Here is a 16,173-nt window from a genome sequence, read left to right as displayed (position 1 = left end):
TCCTGAAGAAAGTCCCAGTTATTCTTTAATATCATTTTGAAACGTTTACTGCTATTCCTAAACTTTCTTTGTTTGGAGTCTGCCCTTGTAGATTGAAGAGAACGTGGCAGAAGGAAAGGATATTTATTTCCAATCTCAATTGTTACCACTGTACTTCACTCTGTCACCATTCCTCCTGCATTGTTTATCAGTCATTAAAGAGAGACTACAAAAATATTCATCTTGTAATGTGAACCGAAGGCAGTTAAATGAGTTAACTGCTTTGTTTAAAAAATGATCTATTTTGCTCTTGAAATGAACCGTGTCATCTTTTTAGTCTTATTGGTTTTTCCATATATTTGATTAAAAATCCATGACTTCAATGATGTAAGGTTGTTGGTTTTTTCTTCTGTTTGTGGAGACGGTACAGTGCTGCAGCAGGACATAGGCACAGAGAAAGGGAAAAGGAACGTAGTAGTGATTGGGGATAGTGGGGTGAAGGGTATTGACACTGTCCTTTGTCACAATGACAAAGTGCACAGAAGGGTGTGTTGTCTGCCTGGTACTCGGGTCCAGGATGTCGCATCTGGGCTGCAGAGGAACCTGGAGTGGGAGGGTGAGAATCCGATCGTTGTGGTACATGTGGGTGCCAACGACGTAGGCAAAATGCGAACTGAGGATCTGGGGAGGGAGTATGAAAAGCTGGGAATGGAATTAAAAAGTAGAACCGACAAGGTGGTTATCTCTGGGCTACTGCCTGAACCGTGTGCAGATGGGCGTAGGGTTGACAGGATTAAGGAAGTGAATGGGTGGCTCAGGGATTGGTGTGGGAGGAATGGGTTTGAATTTATGGGGCATTGGCACCAGTATTGGGGTAGGTGGGACCTGTTCGGGCGGGATGGGGTTGGTCTGAACCGTGCTGGGACCAGAGTGCTGGCGAATCAAGTAAAGAGGACTGTAGACAGGGCTTTAAACTAATTAGCGGGGGGGAGGGTGCGAGGGTAGGTGACCTTACGAGGTCTAAAGTTAAGGAGAGTGTACATGTAAGGGAAGAGGTCGAGGATGTCCCAATAATAGAGGGAGTAGGGGGCGTGAGTATAGTTGGTGGCGTTGCGGCAAATAGGATCCAGGTGAAGGCTGGGATGAAAGCACTTTATCTGAATGCACGAAGCATTCGGAATAAAGTGGATGAGCTGATGGCGCAGATCAACACAAATGGATACGATCTGGTGGCCATTACAGAGACGTGGCTGCGGGATGACAGGGACTGGGAGCTGAATGTACAGGGCTATCAAGTGTTTAGGAAGGATAGGCAGGAGGGAAAAGGGGGGGGCGTAGCTCTGCTGAGTAAGGATAGCATCACGGTGGTAGCAAGGGATGATATTGGAGCCAAGGAGCAGAGGGTGGAATCGTTGTGGGTGGAGATTAGGAACAGCAAAGGGAGGAAGACGCTGGTGGGTGTCGTCTATAGGCCCCCGAATAATGATCTGGAGATGGGGTGGGCTGTTAACGCGCAAATAAGTGCGGCGTGCAGGAATGGGACGGCCGTAGTTATGGGGGATTTCAATCTGCATATTGATTGGTCGACCCATGTTGGATGTGGGGGGCTCGAGGAAGAGTTCTTGGAATGCTGCCGGGATAGTTTCCTCGAACAGTGTGTGTTGGAGCTGACGAGGGAGCGAGCTATCTTGGATCTGGTACTATGTAATGAAGCGGGTAGAATTAGGGACCTTGTGGTGAAGGATCCTATTGGGGAGAGTGATCATTGTATGGTGGAGTTTCTGGTGCAGATGGAGGAGGAGAAAGTGGGTTCCTGGACACGCGTCCTTTGTTTGAATAGAGGGGAATATGGTAGGATGAGAGAAGAATTGGCGAATGTGGACTGGGAGAGCGCGTTGAAGGGAGGATCTGTTGAGGAGCAGTGGAGGATCTTTAAGGAGATCTTTCTTGGTGCTCAACAGAAATTTATTCCGATGGTCAAAAAGGATAGTGGGAGGAGAGGTAATAAGCCGTGGATAACGAAGGAGGTGAAGGAAAGTGTTAAATTAAAAGTGGAGGAATTTAAAGTAGCTAAGAGTAGTGGGCGAGAAGAGGATTGGGAGAGGTTTAAATGTCAACAAAGATTGACAAAGAAGTTGATAAGGAAGGGTAGGAGAAACTAAAGCTGGGCTAGCGCTTAATATAAAAAAGGATAGCAAGAGTTTTTATAAATATATAAAAAGGAAGAGGCTGGCTAGGGTGAATGTTGGTCCTTTAGAGGATGAGAAAGGGGACCTAGTGGTAGGGGATGGGGATATGGCTAAGATATTGAATAACTTTTTTTTGTTTCTGTCTTCACGGAGGAGGACGTGAATAATTTGCCGGGTGTTAGCGATAGAAAGGTGGTAGGACTGGAGGGTCTTAATGACATTACTATTACTAGAAAGGCGGTGCTCGACAGACTGGAGGGGCTGATTGTGGACAAGTCCCCAGGACCGGATGGAATGCATCCGAGGGTTCTGAAAGAAATGGCGGAGGTGATAGTGGATGCCTTGGTGGTTATTTTCCAAACGTCGCTGGATTCTGGGGAAGTGCCAGATGATTGGAAAACGGCTAATGTTACGCCGTTGTTTAAGAAGGGTGCCAGGCAAAAGGCGGGGAATTATAGGCCGGTTAGTTTAATGTCTGTGGTAGGTAAAATGTTAGAATCTGTCATTAAGGAGGAAATTGCGAGGCATCTTGAAGGGAATTGCTTGATAGAGCAGACGCAGCACGGTTTCATTAAAGGGAAGTCATGTCTGACAAATTTACTGGAGTTCTATGAGGATGTGTCTAGGGCGGTGGATAGAGGAGAGCCGGTGGATGTGGTCTTTCTAGATTTTCAGAAGGCGTTTGACAAAGTGCCTCACAAGAGGTTATTGCAGAAGGTCGAGTGTCATGGAGTTTGGGGGTAGGGTATTAGCGTGGATAGAGGATTGGTTGTCAAATAGGAGGCAGAGAGTGGGGGTCAACGGGTGCTATTCGGATTGGCGGATGGTGACTAGTGGAGTGCCCCAGGGGTCGGTGCTGGGGCCTCAGCTTTTTACCATTTATATAGATGATCTGGAGGAGGGAACCGAGTGTAGAGTGTCGAAATTTGCTGATGACACCAAGATTGGGGGAACGGCAAATTGTGCGGAGGGTGTGGAGAGTCTGCAGAAGGATCTAGATAGGCTGGGCGAATGGGCCAGGAACTGGCAAATGGAATTTAATGATGGCAAGTGTGAGGTGGTCCACTTTGGTAGGAAGAATGGTAGGAAGGACTATTACTTACGGGGCGAGAAACTGCAGCAGGCGACGGTGCAGAGGGACCTTGGGGTCCTTGTGCATGAGTAGCAAAAACCCAGCTTGCAGGTGCAGCAGGTGGTCAGGAAGGCGAATGGGATGCTGGCCTTCATAGGGAAGGGGATTGAATATAAAAGTAGGGAGGTCTTGCTGCAGCTGTATAGGGCATTGGTGAGGCCGCAACTGGAGTACTGTGTGCATTTTTGGGCGCCGCACCTGCGCAAAGATATTTTGGCCTTGGAGGGAGTGCAGAGGAGGTTTACTAGGCTGATACCGGAGTTGAGGGGATTGAGCTATGAGGAGAGGCTGAATAAACTAGGCTTATACTCGTTAGAGTTTAGAAGAATGAGAGGAGATCTCATTGAGACGTATAAGATGATAAATGGGATGGATAGGATAGAGGTGGAAAGACTCTTCCCGCTCAAAAAAGACAATAGGACTAGGGGGCACAGCCTGAAGATAAAAGGGGGGCGGTTTAGAACGGAGTTGAGGAGGAACTTCTTCACTCAAAGGGTAGTGAATCTCTGGAATTCTCTGCCCGTTGAAGTGGTGGAGGCTGCCTCGCTAAATATTTTTAAGACGCGGGTTGATGGTTTTTTGATAGGAGAGGGGATTAAGGGTTATGGGGAGAGGGCGGGAAAGTGGAACTGAGCAGCGACAGATCAGCCATGATCTTATTGAATGGCGGGGCAGGCTCGAAGGGCTGGATGGCCTACTCCTGCTCCTATTTCTTATGTTCTTATTAGACCCATGTTGGATGATCAGGCTGGGAAAACTTTGCTGTAATAACTTCTCCAGAGGAACTGTTGCATGCTGGAAAGACTGGACAAAAAGTGTCCTTTACATAAGAAAGGGCTGTGGCGAAACCTGAGAGAAGTCTTTAAATTTTGAAGCAGTTTAGAGAGCTACTGAAACAATTCTAAAACAATGAACAATTGAGCAACGTTCAATTTGAGTGACAAATTTCTCCTGGTGAATTTTAACAACCTTCCATCTTCTACCCATAAAATTCACAAGCTGGTTCAAGAAGTCCTAATTAGACCACAAATTTCTTTGGAGTTTTGAAATTTGTTCATTTTTTTGGGGAAATGCTGACATTGGAGTATACAGCATAGCCATTTCAGTTCCTTGAATTCAATTTTTAATGTAAGTAAGCTTCCAGGGGTCCTAAAACTAGCAGCAGTGACTATAAAATAGGCATTTAGACATCTAAAGAAGGAATTCAGGAGAAAGAGTAGTGAGAATGTGGAATTTGCTGCCATAGGGAGCAGTTGAGATGAATAACATTTGCCCGAATGGGCAGCATGTTGGCACAGTGGTTAGGACTGCTGTCTTACAGCACTGGGGATTTGGTTTCAATTCTAGCTTTGGGTGATTGTCTGTGTGGAGTTTGCGCATTCTCCTAGTGTCTGTGTGGGTTTCCTCTGGGTGCCCAAGTTTCCTCCCACAGTCTAAAGATGTGTAGGTTAGATGGATTAGCTATGGTAAATGTGCAGGGCTACAGGGATAGGACAGAGGGGATGGTCTAGGTGGTGGCCCTTTCAGAGAGTCAGGAAGATTCCATGGACCAGATGGCTTCATCCTGCATTGTAGGGATTCTATGGATTTTGCTATAGACTAGATGAGGGGAAAAAATAATAGGAAATTAAGTTAGGGTGAGATAAGTAATGTGGAAGGAAGGACGTGTGAAGCATCAAGACTATTTTTGCTGATGAATGACCAAGTTTGGTGCTGTAATATCCTACACTTGTGAACCTCAGAACATGCCCAAGCTCAGAATTATAAGCAATTCTCGTTTCACTTGTGTTAAAACATCAGCATTTGTGATGGACTTTGGGGGACAGGAAGAGGAAGGGCGAAGGGACTATAACCTTGAGATTTTTCTGGTGAATTGGGGAAGTCCTTCAGGAAAGTGACAGTTGCGCAGAAGAATTTACCTGGTGTGTTACTGTTTCATTAATGCTCTTTGTTTGAATGAAAGTCATTCCCCCATTCAACCTGTTCAGTTTCATTCTGGTGAATAGAATGATCAGCTTTCTTGAGAAAAGGATGCAACTGGTCAGTGCTTGGGTGCCTGTGGAAAGGAGGTTTATTTGGGCTGTGAGGGGTACACTGGAATCTTCGTAGAAAGCTTGCATTACTGCAAGCAAACTTCAAATGAAGTGTGGCTTGGAAGTGTCTGTCGCAGGCTTCTCTGGCAGCCAGATCTGTGGCTGCAGGACTGATGGCTCATTGGGCTGCTCCTCCTGGATAGAGGATGTAGGTACCCTTCATCTTCCTTTTGCACCAATCCTCTCTGCATTGTCATATTGTGATGGGGCATTAGAGACCCTTCCTGGGGCATGTGGAAAGGTATCTCCACATCTGTCAAGACTGTGGCACCTCAGCTTGAGCTGGCCAGTGGCATGATCTGTAGTTCATGTTTGGGTGACGACTCTTTTGTACCTCCTTCTGAACTTATGTTCAAGGATTCCTCATTGGGGCGAGGAGCCTAGTTCTTACTGGCTACCCTTTGTCACCCAGGAACCAATGAATAAGTGGTGGAAAAAGCACGTATAGTGACTGCTGAAGGACACAACAGTCACATTAGCTCCCTGGTTACTTGTTGTAAACACATGTATGATCTTGTAATGGTCATGGACTACCCAAGAAAAGTGGAAGCCTTTGGGCGGCGTGATGGCACAGTGGTTAGCACTGCTACCTCAGTGCCAGGGACCTGAGTTCGATTCTGGCACCAGGTGACTGTCTGTGGAGTTTGCCCTGTATCTGCATGGGTTTCCTCCGGGTGCTCTGGTTTCCTCCCACAGTCCAAAGATGTAGGGATTTTGTTGATTGACCGTGCAAAATTGATCCTTCATATCAGGGGGATTAGAGGGGGTGGTGTTACAAGGATAGGAGCAAGGTGGGATTGTTGTCAGTACAGGTTCAATAGGCTGAATGGTCTCCTTCTGCACTGTAGGGATTCTATGATTTCATGAGTTAAGAAAGATGTATGGCTGATCAGGCATGAAGTTGAAATTGGGATGAGTGGATTCCAAGACACTTTCTCGTACAGGAAAAGCTGCCCAAAGAAATCAATTCATTTAGGTTGAAAGAATGATGTGAGTCTGTGTTAGCCTTTCATAATGGTTGTCAATTTCGACTTCTATACTGTTCAGGTCAGTTTCAATCAAGCAATGACTTTGTACTGAGCACTGGCTTCTGCTTGTCAAGATGCATAAATAGCAGGGAAGCCATGCACTCACTGGGAAAGCCAGAATGTTGGATTAAAGAAGCTCTTAATTGCTTTTTTAATTGCCTTTATTCGTTTCCCTGCCAAATCCCATGGTTTCTTGCTGGTTTCAGGATCTTCCCAGGCATTATTTTTTAGGTGAATGAGCTCCTTGCATCCAAAGTGAAACTTTTTGGTTGCATGTGGAACTGTAGAAGTTTATAACATAGGTCATTCTGTCTATTATGCATGTGACATCTCACAGCAAAGCTTGTCTAAAACTAACCCCACTATTTTCTGTGCTCCCCTTAAACTTGTATCTTACCCTGTTTATCCAGCTTTGCCTTTGAAAGATATAGTTATGTCTGCCCGAATGATGCTGTGTGGCACTATCATGCGCTCCAGCTATTTAAAAAAAAAAGTTCTCCTGACATCTCTATTTCTAATTTTTCAATTATCAGTCAGTCAGCACTGAATCCCCAGTCTGAAGAAATAATCCTTCTCTCACACACGTCCGTGACATGTAGGACACTTTTTTTTTTCAAATAATAGCTCTTGAATCTCTTCCTAACTCCAATGGAGTGACTCCCCGCATCTCGAGTCTGCTCAAACTTGGGTTACCCTACCTAGGTGTCATCCTTGTTGGCTTTCAAGTTCTTTCTCAGAATTGCACACCGTACATAGAATCTAGAAGAAGGAGTAGGCCATTGGTCATTCAAGCCTTTCTGCCATTCATTTTGATCATGGCTGATCATCAAATTCAATTTCCTGATTTTTTTTTTCCCACTCTCCCCCTTAGCACCTTGAGCTATACCTAATTTTTTTCTTGAACTCACACAAAGTTTTGGCCTCAACTACATCCTGTGGTAGTGAATTCCACACATTCACCATCTTCTGGGTGAAGAAATTTCTCCTCACCTCAGTTCTAAAAAGTTTACCCCTTACCTTCAAACTATAACTCCTAGTTCTGGACTTCCCCACCATTGGGAACATTCTTTCTAAATCAACCCTATCTAACCCTGTTAGAACTTTATAAGCTTTGAGATCCTCTCTCGCTCTTCTAAACACCAGTGAATGTAATCGTAACCGACTTAGTGTCTCCTCATCTGACAGACCTGCCGTCCCAGGAATCAGCTTGGTAAACCTTCACTGTGCTCCCTCAGATAAGGATACCAAAACTACACACAATATTCCAGATATGATTTGGATGAGAATATAGTGGGCATGGTTAGTAAGTTTGCAGATGACATCAAGATTGATGGCATGGTGGACAGTAAGGAAGGTTATTTCCAATTGCAATGGGATCTTGATCAATTGGGTCAGTGGGCTGACGAATGGCAGATGGAGTTTAATTTAGATAAATGCGAGGTAATGCATTTTGGTAGATTGAACCAGGGCAGGACTTACTCAGTTAATAGTAGGGCGTTGGGGAGAGTTACAGAACAAAGAGATCTAAGGGTGCATGTTCATAGCTCCTTGAAAGTGAAGTCACAGGTGGACAGTGGTGAAGAAGGCAGTGGGCATGCTTGGTTTCATGGGTCAGAACATTGAACACAGGAGTTGGGACGTCTTGTTGAAGTTGTACAAGACATTGCTAAGGCCACACTTGGAATACTGCGTGCAATTCTTGTCACCCTATTATAGAAAGGATATTATTAAACTGGGAAGAGTGCAGAAAAGGCTTACCAGGATGCTACTGGGACTTGATGGATTGAATAGACTGCAACTTTTTTCTCTAGCGCATTGGAGGCTGAGGGGTGATCTTAGAGGCCTATAAAATAATGAGGGGTGTGGACAAGGTAATAGTCAATATCTTTTCCCAAAGGTAGGGGAGTCTAAAACTAGAGGGCATAGGTTTAAGGTGAGAGGGGAGAGATACAAAAGGGCAATTTTTTCACACAGAGGATGGTGAGTGTCTGGAACAAGCTGCCAAAGGTAGTAGGAGAGGCAGGCACAATTATATTTCTTAAGCATTTAAATAGTTACATGGGTATGATGGGTATAGAGGGATATGGGCCAAATGTGGGCAATTGGGATTAGTTTCAGGTTTTAAAAAAAAGGGGCAGCATGGACGTTTTAGGCTGAAGGGCTTGTTTCCATGCTGTAAACCTCTGACTTCAGATGTCATCTCACGAACACCCTATATGATTGCAGCAAAACATCCCTATTCCTATATTCAGATTCTCTCACAATGAAGGCTAACATATCATTTGCCGCCTTTATCACCTCCTGTATCTGTGCACTTTCAGCAATTTGATGCACAAGTAGACCAAACTCTCACTGAGTGTCCACCTCTCTCAATTTACACTCATTCAAGTAATCATCTACCTTCCTATTATTGCCAACAAATTGGATAACCTTATTTATCCAATTTATACTGCATTATACTATCATGCAGGTGGCCACACACTCAGCCTGTCCAAATCACACCGAAGCATCTCTGCATCCTCACAGCTCACCATCCCACTCAACTTTGTATCATCTGTATATTTGGAGATAATACATTCATTTCCTCTTCTAAATCATCAATGAATAATGTGAACAGTTGGAATCCTAGCATAGATCCCTTTGGAACCCCACTAGTCACTGACTCCCAATCAAAGAGAAAGGCTATTTACGCCAACTCTTAGCTTCCTGTCTGCTAACCAGCTTTCTCCATCTCAAGACATTACCTGCAATCCCATGTGCTTTAACTTTACATAATGTGAGGTGAGATTTTGTCAAAAGCCTCTGGAAGTCTCAAGAAACCACAGCCAATGGTTCTCCTCGGTCAACTCTACTAGTTACATCCTCAAAACAAATTCCAATAAACTCGTCAAGCATGATTTTCCTTCTGTAAATCCATGCTGACTTTCTGATTATACCACTGCCTTCCAAATGCCAAGTTATGAAATCCTTGATAATGGACTGACGTCAGGCTGACTGGTCTATAGTTCTCTATTTTCTCTCTACCTCCTTTTTTGAATAACGGACTTTAGCTACCCTCCAATCTGTAGGAACCAACCCAGTGTCCAAAGAATTTTGGAAAATAACGACCAATGGATCTACTATTTCCAGAGCCACTACCTTAAATACCCTGGGATGAAGGTTATCAGAACCTGGAGATTTATCCACCTTCAATCTCATCAATTTCCCCAAAACCATTTCTCTACTAATGCTTCCTTCAGCTCCTCATTGAAACATGTTTCTCTCAGCACTTCTGGTACATTGTTCATGTCTTCCTTGGGGAAGACTAAAGCAAATACAAATTTAATTCCCCAGCCATTTCTTTGTTCCCCATTGTGAATTCTCACATTTCTGACTGTAAAGGTCTACATTCAGTTCTGTCAATCTTTTTCTCTTTACGTATCTATAGAAACTTTTAGAATCAGTTTTTATGTTCCCTGCTAGCTTACTTTATTGTTCCCTTCTTCATCAATCTCTTTGTCCTCCTTTGCTGAATTTTAAAGTGCTCCCAATTCTCAGGCCAATTTGTTTTTTCTTGCCAGTTTGTGTGCTTTTACTTCCTTGAATCTGATTCTATCTCTAATTTCCTTTTGTAAACCATGGTTTGGCCACAATTCCCTTACCACTCTTGTGCTAAACAGGAAGTTCACCTATTCGTTCTTTAAATGTCTGCCGTTGACTATCCATTGTCTTTCTTTTCAGTAATGTTTCCCAGTCCATCATGGCCAATTCATGCCTCATGCCATCATAGTTACCTTTATTGAGATTCAGGACCCTGGTCTCAGAATCAACTACATCACTATCCACCTTGATAAAGAATTCTACCATTATTATGGTCATTCATCCCAAGGTTCTGTCACAACTAGATTGCCAACTAATCCCTTCTCATTGCACAGCACCCAGTCCAAGATGGCCTGCTCTCTTGTTGGTTCCTCAACATATTGCTCCAGAAAACCATCCCATATGCACTCCAGGAATTCCTCTTCTATTGTACTATGACTAATTTGACTCTCCTGATCTATATGCAGATTAAAGTCACCCATAATCACAGATGTACCTTTAACACCTGCATCTCTGATTTTCTGTCTGATGCCATTCCTAACATTACCACTAGTTTGGTCTGTGTACCACCCCCACCAATGTTTTTTTTACCCCTTGTTGCTGCTTAACTTGACCCGTACTGAGGCCGCATCATCTATGCTAATGTCTTTCCTCATATCATATCAATATCATCATTCTTCAACAATGCTACCCCACCACCTTTTCCTTTCCATCTGTCCTTCTAATCCTTGAATAGCCCTCGATGTTTAGTTCCCATCCTTGGTCATCTTGGAGCCACATCTCCATAATGCCTAATATATCATACTGTTTTACATCTATCTGTGCAACTAATTCACCCATTTTGTTTTGAATGCTCTGAGCATTCAGGTACAAAATCTTAAGGTGTGCATTTTTAACTTTCTTTCCCCTTTTTGCTATTTTTTAAACTCAGTCCTTATCTTACTCTGACTCATTAATTTCTCTGTCCTTCACTTCTTATTCTACATCCTGTCTTTCCCCCTGCTGTGAATCCTTGCAAAGTTTCCCATCCCCTACCATATTATTTTAAACCCTCCAACCATTGTAACAAGTACCTCCCAAGGACATCAGTCCCATTTCTGCCCAGGTGTAACCTGTCCAAGTTGTATTGATTTCCACCCCCCCCCCCCCCCCCCCAAACCTATCCCAGTGCCCTTGGAACCTGAAACCCGCTCCCCGAAACTGTCTTTTCGCCCACGTATTAATCCTTTGTCCTCCTTCTACTCTGACTAGCATGTGACATGGGTAGTAATCCTGAGATCACTCACTACCCTGTGAGGTCCTACTTTTCAGCTTACTTCCTAGCTCTCTGTATTCTGCTTTCAGGACCTCATCCTTTTTTTAACCTATGTTGTTTGTACAAATGTACTATGATCACTGGTTGTTCACCCTCCCCCTTCAGAATATCCTGCAGCTGCTCCTAGACATCCTTGATGTCAGCACCAGAGAGGCAACATATTATCCTGGAGTCTCATTTGTGGCCACAGAAACGTGCATCTATTCCCCCTACAACTGAATCCCTATAACGATTGCATTCCCACATTTTTTTTATTGCTCCCATCTGCAGCAGAACCAACTGTGGTGCAATGGATTTGGCTGTTGCTGTTTTCCCCTGAAAGGCCATTTTCTTCAACAGTATCCAAAATGGTATATCTGTTTGGCAAGGGAATAGCCACAGGAGCTTCCTGCACTGTCTGCCTAGCTGTCTTGCTCTGCATGGTGGTCACCCATTCCCTATCTGCCTGTGAAATATGAGCCTGTGGTGCAACCACCCCTCTATGTGCTATCCACAATATTCTCTCCACTTTGTGGATGCTCACAATGTCCTCAGCCTCCAGCTCTGAAACATGGGGTTCCAGGAGCTATAGCTGGAGACACTTCCTGCACACTTGCTGGCCCTGGGCACTGGAAACGTTCCTGGCCTCCCACATGGAGTACGAGGAGCAGACCATGGCTTGGAACTCTCCTGTCATGTTTTGCTCCTTTAAATTAAACTTTTGAAGGATTATATCCAATTCTCTGAGGCTCTTCTTTCCTGCTCTGTGTTACCACAAAATATAATTTGTAAAAACTATAAGCCACAGAAATTACTGCTGAGGCTACAAGTGATAAAGTTATTACATACTTACCTGATCTTTCTACTTACCAAACAATTCTTTTTCTTTTTGCCCTCTACTGCTGCAGCAGGGCAAGACCACGCCTTGCTTGTCCTCCCCTCAGCGTCTATTTTTTAAACTATTGCTTAACCAATATTTCATAGAAGTTTCTCATTATTGCTTGTTCTTATTTATCTGTTCAGTGATGCAATCCTTTTTGCTTTGTAGTCATATATTTTGTACTGTTCCCATCTCTTATTTAAAAATATCCCACTTGTCTTTTGTACTCAACCATTTTCCTTTTGTCAAGCTGAACTGTAATGGTATTGTGTGTGCTTTCATTTAACAAAATGACATACACCCTTGTAAACCAGTTATTTTGGACCAAGTTAATTATAGTTCTGAGTTCAAGTGGTTAAATTATTGACTTTAGATCATTGTAAGTCGCTGTCCCCTCTGCATGAGTAAGTGCAGACATGATATTTGAGAGATTCAAATGATTGACTTTATATTGGTGTATGCAACCTTTAACCAGGGATTGCCCAAAAGTTTGAAACTGCCACTAATTTAGTTCAAGAACACTGAAGTCTGCAGTTTAGTCATTGTGCCTGAGCTCTTCTGTTCAGCCATTTCGTGAATTTCCAACAAGTTCATTGCCTTGCTGAAGGAGAGCTGCATTGTCTGAGCTGCCATCTTTTGAATGAGACATTAAACCAAGGTGCCACCTGCATCATCAATTGGCACCCTCTCCCCCTCCACTTAAAGCTAGGAACATTTTCCAGTCTTGTTTTAAGTTACCACAAATTTGGTCTCCTTCTCCAACAGAGCTTAGATTGGAGTCAGTGCAGATTCAGTGGAAATCTCCAATTTGATCATTTTTGAACCTCATGGAGATCTGTTACTTTGCATCTGTCTGTAGAGGAAAACACAGAAGTCTCACAACACCAGGTTCAAGTCCAACCAGTTTATTTGATAGTAAACCCGCAAGCTTTCGGAAACGCTGTTCCTTCATCAGGTGTGTGGAAGGAAGGAACAGCATTTCCAAAAGCTTGTGGGTTTACTATCAAATAAACCAGTTGGACTTTAACCTGGTGCTGTAAGACTTCTTACTGTGTTTACCCCAGTCCAACGCCAGCATCTCCACGTGTCTTTGAGGAAAAGTCAGCAAATGATTCTGTAGATCTGTCATCAGCCTAAAACGGTCTGAAAAACTGGGCACCTGTATGCTGATGTCTGTGGATAGCCTCACGAAATGGATCTCCTTTAGTGTGCAGAAACAAGTATGTGTTTTTAGTCTTTTTAGAACTTCAGTGTCTGCATATACTTTTGTAGCTCAGTGGTTTTCTCCCATATTTTTCTTTTAATGGGTGTGGTAAATACTGTCAATGGGATTGATTGTGTGTTTTTATTGTGCCAAAAGAGGAAATCAGACTGGTGCTTATTATTTCAGTTAATGGGAAGTCGTATTTGCATTTGAAAATCCAATCTGCTGCATTTTAATTTGATGCTTGTTCAAAATTCATTTCACAATTGAATCTCAATTATGTGTATAATAAATTGATTTATTAACTTGGAAATTGAATTGGCCTTGGCTGGCTTAGCATATTCTACAAACAAAAAGAAAGCTTGCAAATATAAGATCTGATATCAAACTTTGTGATTTTTGCAATGTGTTTTCCATGAAAACGAATTACAGAAGATGCAAATTCAAAATGGTTTACTTCAAATAATTGGATCATTTAAATTTTCTGACACAAATGCCTTTGATCAGCAGTAAACTGTTAACACTTTGGCAACTTAAATCATTGGTAAGCCTCTGAAACTGTTTGTTACAATCTAATCTATGTCATATTTGTTATATTGTATCCATAATATCAGGACAAGATGATGCCATTGTGGGAATGTCACTGGACTAGTAATCCCAGCTCATGCTCTGGAGTCACAGGTTCCGTTACCATCGCTGGTAGAATTTGAATTCCATTAATAAATCTGGAATTAAAAGTTAGTCTCAGTAATGCTGACAATGCAACCACCATCAATTGTGGTTAAAAAACCCACCTTGTTTACTAATATCCTTTAGTAAGGACACCAGGCTGTTTATTTTCAAGTCCAGAGGTGTCCTCTGCCACAAGGTTCTACATTTTAAGTTTCCGACACAGCACATGTACAATATCCCATCATCACAAAGTCTAACTGCCCATTCAGACTTGTAAATGCTTTTTGTTTTTTCCCAATTACGTTGGAGGGATTCAAAGAAGAAATGTACTCCCTTAAGTAACTCTTAGTAACTATATACATGAGTCTCTGACAAAGAACATGTCCTGCAAGTTGGAGGAGGAATACTGCTGGGAATATAATGTTCTACTGTAAAAGGCAGCATTGGGAACTGATGATTTGCAGCAACATAACGCTAATGCGGAATGCATGGAGGTTATTCTGTTACCTAAAACTTATTCAAGCTGCAGCTTAGAGCTGGAATTTAAAATTTGCATTGCCCCTCTAACGTTATCAGAAAGTCTGGTCACTCACTCAATATCATGAAATTGCATACCAAAGGCAGACCGTAGGCCATTAATAAAAACAGTTCAATTAGACAAGATTTTGTTTACAAAGCATTACTCTTTATGTAGCTAAATCAATCTAATTTAATACAAATAAATTATGCTGGTCTAAATCAGTTTGGGCTAATGTGCAGGGTCAAGACTTCAGGAAGGGAGAAAAAAGGGCAAATGTGGTTTTGCTAAACATGCAAACATCTTTCATATCTATTAAACAGTTATTTGGTTGGTACAAAGCTGACTGCTGACTCTTGGAACATGTACAATACTTGTATCAAATCCTTGAAGGTCCAATTAGAACCTGCACTGTACAGAAAGGATAACTTTTAAGGGCAGCTAATATGTATGACAGATTTAAGATCACATATTTGTGCAGGAAGGGGAAATAATTATGCATTGTTGTGGTGAGGTAGAGGCTCACTTAAAAATAAAATTTAAACGCAGTAGAAATTTATTTTAAGTTGCTTCCTAAACAGTCCCTAATTTAGTTGAGCTATCTAATGGTCAATTGTTAAATCATAATTTTAATTTGAAAAAACGTGAATGACTGTGTGATGGTTGATAGAACATTGACAATATAAATGGTTATAATCCCCCTGGGAGAAGATGATAACAAAATAAATAGATTTACAAAATGACCCCCAAATTAAGAAATTAACAACAAAATTTAATTTTTTTGTAATTTAAGCAGTTATCAGAACCAAGATGAATTAAACCATTACCAGACAAATGATGCTTCAAATAAAAAGGTCAATTTCACTAAATAGGGAATACAACATAGAGACTTACAAACAACAAGCAGCCACATCACTCCCTACAGATGTGGCAATACATGCATTTCTAAGGTTTCCTAATTTGGCCTCTGCTACATAGGATTTCTCATTTACCCACTCAATGGCTTTAGCCCTAAGGTCATGTTGACAGGAAGCCATATTCCACCTGAGATTCATGGAGACAATCCTCACCCAAACAGAATATGCTTGCAAAACCTCCTTTGCTATGCATAGATTAACAAGAGAGTTCTTTATCTGATTCAGTTACTAAACCTCCTTAGCTTCAGTTTTTTTTTCAAAAATATACTTTATTCATAAAAATCTCAAGTAATCTATTACAAATGTACAGGGCTTCGAATAGCAAAACAATGTGGAATCAAAACATTTTTACAGATCTGTCCAAATTAAAGTGTCTACATTTCAATACTTAAAAAACTATATCCATGTCTCAATATTTACAGACTTGTACTAATTACAATGATTACATTTCAATACTTAAAACTGTATACATGCCTCAATAAATTACTGTGTGCCGTTAGTGCTCAGATTGGCACACAGTTACGCAGGTCGAGGGTATTCTGCAGTTCCTGGGCCCTCGGTCTGCCTCTGTTAAAAGGCCTTACAGTGTGGCCTTTCCCCATTGTGCCTTTGCGGCGGCTGCCCCAAGCTTCAGCCCATCCCTTAGCACGTAGTCCTGGACCTTGGAATGTGCCAGTCTGCAACACTTG

General features: G+C 42.4%; 1 protein-coding gene across 2 annotated transcripts in view; it reads left to right on the top strand.

Moving 5' to 3' along the window:
• cnksr3 (cnksr family member 3) overlaps positions 1-16,173 on the top strand; it is a 153,614-nt gene that overhangs the window by 47,179 nt on the left and 90,262 nt on the right. The window lies entirely within an intron of this gene.

The sequence above is a fragment of the Carcharhinus amblyrhynchos genome, chromosome 12 (assembly GCF_965287045.1).
Source record: "Carcharhinus amblyrhynchos chromosome 12, sCarAmb.v2.hapA, whole genome shotgun sequence".
NCBI lineage: Eukaryota > Metazoa > Chordata > Chondrichthyes > Carcharhiniformes > Carcharhinidae > Carcharhinus > Carcharhinus amblyrhynchos.
This window is presented reverse-complemented; position numbering and strand designations above follow the sequence as displayed.